We start from the raw sequence: 4740 nt of genomic DNA, 5'->3' as shown, positions 1-4740 counted from the left end.
CAATACTAAATTGGTGATTCCTTGATGCCTCAGAACATGTCCTACCAACTGATCCCTTCTTCTAGTCAAGTTGTGCCACAAACTTCTCTTCTCCCCAATCCTATTCAATACCTCCTCATTCGTTATGTGATCTACCCATCTAAACTTCAGCATTCTTCTGTAGCACCACATTTCGAAAGCTTCTATTCTCTTCTTGTCCAAACTATTTATCGTCCATGTTTCACTTCCATACATGGCTACACTCCATACAAATACTTTCAGAAATGACTTCCTGACACTTAAATCTATACTCGATGTTAACAAATTTCTCTTCTTCAGAAAAGCTTTTTGCCATTGCCAGTCTACATTTTATATCCTCTCTACTTCGACCATCATCAGTTATTTTGCTCCCCAAATAGCAAAACTCCTTTACTACTTGAAGTGTCTCATTTCCTAATCTAATTCCCTCAGCATCACCCGACTTAATTCAACTACATTCCATTATCCTTGTTTTGCTTTTGTTGATGTTTATCTTATATCCTCCTTTCAAGACACTGTCCATTCTGTTCAACTGCTCTTTCAAGTCCTTTGCTGTCTCTGACAGAATTACAATGTCATTGGCGAACCTCAAAGTTTTTGTTTCTTCTCCATGGATTTTAATACCTACTCCGAATTTTTCTTTTGTTTCCTTTACTGCTTGCTCAATATACAGATTGAATAACATTGGGGAGAGGCTACAACCCTGTCTCACTCCATTCGCAACCACTGCATCCCTTTCATGCCCCTCGACTCTTATAACTGCCATCTGGTTTCTCTACAAATTGTAAATAGCCTTTCGCTCCCTGTATTTGACCCCTGCCACCTTTAGAATTTGAAAGAGAGTATTCCAGTCAACATTGTCAAAAGCTTTCTCTAAGTCTGCAAATGCTATAAACATAGGTTTGCCTTTCCCTAATCTTTCTTCTAAGATAAGTCATAAGGTCAGTATTGCCTCACGTGTTCCAACATTTCTGCGGAATCCAAACTGATCTTCCCCGAGGTCGGCTTGTACCAGTTTTTCCATTCGTCTGTAAAGAATTTGTCTTAGTATTTTGCAGCTGTGGCTTATTAAACTGATTGTTCGGTAATTTTCACATCTGTCAACACCTGCTTTCTTTGGGATTGGAATTATTATATTCTTCTTGAAGTCTGAGGGTATTTCTCCTGTTTCATACATCTTGCTTACCAGATGGTAGAGTTTTGTCAGGACTGGCTCTCCCAAGGCTGTCAGTGGTTCTAATGGAATGTTGTCTACTCCGGGGGCCTTGTTTCGACTCAGGGTAGTTTCAGCTATCACAACCATATTCGTCAGCCTCTATGAGACGTGTTTTTTAAGTAAGTACTGTTTTGAAATTAAAAAAAAGATGTGCTAAGATACCTCAATAATTTTATTTTTACATGAAATTCCGTACCTTAATCTTCACACTGACGCCATTACAGTCTGATTCTTCCTTGTTTACATTGTGTACTAAGTGTTTAAGATGCCTCCGATAATCGTGAGTCCTGCTGACTGTGAAGTAGGCTGTTATAAGATTTCTTAGTGCTAAAGGCCTAAATGGTCAATATTTAGCATGAGATTTGTACAGTTTATGGAGAAAACATTATGAGTGATGGAATGGTAAGAAAGTGGGTGAGAGCCTTTAAAAATGGCCCCACAAACGTGCACAATGAACAATGGAGTGGGCGTCCTTCGGTCGTTATGAAAGTTTGGTGCAGGAGTGGACAATAAGGTGAGAGAAAACAGACACTTTACGATTTCCTCCTTGGTGGGTGACTTTGCTAATGTTTCTCGTAGTGTTTTGTATGGCATTGTGACCGAGCACTTGAATTACTGAATATTGTGCACAGGTTGGGTACCGAAAATGTTGACGGATGTGCACAAAACTAAACGTTTAGACAGTGCATTGACATTCCTTGAGCGGTACCACAATGATGGTGATGTTTCCTTAAGCCAAATTGTTATGGGTGATGAAACATGGGTGGCCAACATCACACCAGAATCAAAGCAACAGTCCATGGAAGTTGAGCAAGGGCCTGCAAGACAATGCCCGTCCGCATTTGGCGAATCAGACCACAGATCTCATCACATCTTTTCGATGAGAAACTCTAGGTCATCCTCCGTACAGCCCCGACCTTGCACCCAGTGACTCCAATCTGTTCCTGCATTTGAAGAAACACCTGGGCAGTCAGTGTCTTTGAGATGACGTCGAAGTCAAAACAGTGGTGATGCAGTGGTTAACAAGTCAGGTGGCAGACTTCTATGATGAGGGTATTCAAAAACTGGTACAACATCATGACAAGTGCCTCTGCCTCAATATTGATGGAAATCATGTAGAAAAGTAGATTAAGGTTCAGACTTTCATGTAAAAATAAAATTATTGAGATATCTTAGCACATCTTTTTTTAAATTTCAAAACAATACTTACTTAAAAAATACACCTCGTAGTTAGACGTAGAGCAACATATCACTTTGCCGAAGTTAAGCCACAGCTTGTACATAGCAGTGGAGATATACATTCGATGCTTAGTGTCTAGGCCATTCTCTCAGTACCCTGTTGGAATAGCACAAACAAGGGCTTTGGCATGATTGTTCCACTTCGCAGACTGTCATCCAGGTGATACGTGTATCAACTTTTACCCTTTGATGTATCGGAGTCACCGTTTTCGATATTACTCACCATAGTGGACCAGCTAACAGTGCCTCTAGATGTGACATGTCCACTTGACAATGGACTTCAGATATAATAGGAGTGGATGCTGAAAGAGAGCTCCAGTGTATTCAAGACACTAAAATGGACACACATGCAATACCTCTTCCGTATTGCAAATACAATCTTTCCACTGTACCACTGTGTTTGAGCAGATGTCGTCACCTGTAGAATAGATCATATGTATTTACATTCTGATATATTACAGAATGACAGTTCTTCTACATTCAGCAGTTGTGGCATTTACATTATCACACACATCCACACTCCACACCATCAAAGGCACCACAGAGCTGTGATGCCGAAGCATAAGCAGTCTTCCAAGGCTGGTGGAGACACCCACTCTGTCTCACTTTATCAGTATTCAGAGTTTTTACACCCAGTCGGCACATACAGGAAAGCAGAGAGCGCACAGAGGATTGTTCCACACCTAACTACGTAAATGTTTCTGGTTTCTACAAACATCTTTAATTGGCCTTGCAACTTACCAGTCAAATGGCGTTCACTAATAAATGCTTGTGTCTATAAAATGCCAATAACAGGAACCAATGTGACTTTCCCACAGAAGGGCAAGTGAACTACCTAAAATTAGCAGATGGCTTGTTTCAGAATGCATTTATGCTAGGACTGTTGATATTTTTAAAAATATTGGGAATCTGATATATAGATATTTAAAAAATATCATCAGCACTTGATATATCAAAAATAAGGTATCAATATATTGGTGGAAAAAATACTGATATGCCTGCCTACAAAAATATCAACTGTGCATTGTAAATATATTGCTAGTTTTAGAGCTGTGTATTTAAGTATTGATTTATTATTAGATATTTTGGAAATTTACAATCTAGCAGTGTGCCTATCCCTCTTAGAGCAATAATTGAAAGGAAAATGATGCACACTTGGCGATAACCACTTGACTAACAGTGGTAACTGCATGTAAGTGTCACAATAAAAGGTGTCCGACGGGTGCCTCGTTCAGTTTCGTCATGTATCAGATTTGTCCAGAACAATGTGTCAACTTCCCTGTTTTCTTTTTTTTTTCCCTCCACTTCTGCAAACGCCAAAGACCTAGCAGTTATAGTGTCAAAATTGCATAGTGAAGCTAAACGTTGCAGTTTCTGTCGTTAATGCAGATTACGTCGTTATTTCCCCTCACATGTCTCTGCAAACTGCAATGTCCAATCTTGTCATTTACACTTTTGTTCATCATTTTCAGTTACTGTTACTTCACATTGGAAATCTTGTTATTTCATTCACACTGCCACCCCCAGTGCGATCAGAATTCTTTTTTAGTGCCACATATACTTACTTCATACTTCAAAGAGAAAGAGTGGATGGAATGAAAGACTCCTTCACACAGTGATAATAAATGTAATCATGTACTACTACAATTTCAAAAGAACAATTTCAAATATTTTCTGAAAATTGTGAAAAATATAATATAAAATCAAAAATTGGCACTCGATATCACCATTTCGATATTGATATTTTGGGTAAAAATATTGCCAATATGTACCAATATTTTTTGGAAAAAAATATCCATGTAAAGTATATTGATATGCATTAGGGTGTAATTAAGGGGTGTTGATAAAATATCAGTATACGGATATATGGATATTTTATCAGCACTCTTTATTTACACCCTAATGCATGTTATATCAAGTGACCAATGAATCTGTCAGTGAATTATGAAAACAAACACATTAACACTTTAGAAAACATTTGATTGAATAACAGTTCACAACCAAAGATTCGTCAGTACAATATTAGTCCAAGTACAAACTGAATTGCTCATGTTCTGCAAGTGCACGGAAAGCACTTTGCAGACAAATTACGTACTCGCAAACACAAAAATGAAGGACATCACATAGTTCTCAAAAGACAACTGGCTACTGGTATTTCAGTTCTGACCTCGAAATAGACTTCCAGAGTGCCATACTCAGCTCACATATGCGAGCAGCACTTCGCTTCGTAAACAATCTTACCTGATCAGCTGGATGCTCTCAGTTCA

Source organism: Schistocerca gregaria, chromosome 11 (assembly GCF_023897955.1).
Source record: "Schistocerca gregaria isolate iqSchGreg1 chromosome 11, iqSchGreg1.2, whole genome shotgun sequence".
NCBI classification, from domain to species: domain Eukaryota; kingdom Metazoa; phylum Arthropoda; class Insecta; order Orthoptera; family Acrididae; genus Schistocerca; species Schistocerca gregaria.
Note: the sequence above shows the minus strand (reverse complement) of the source record.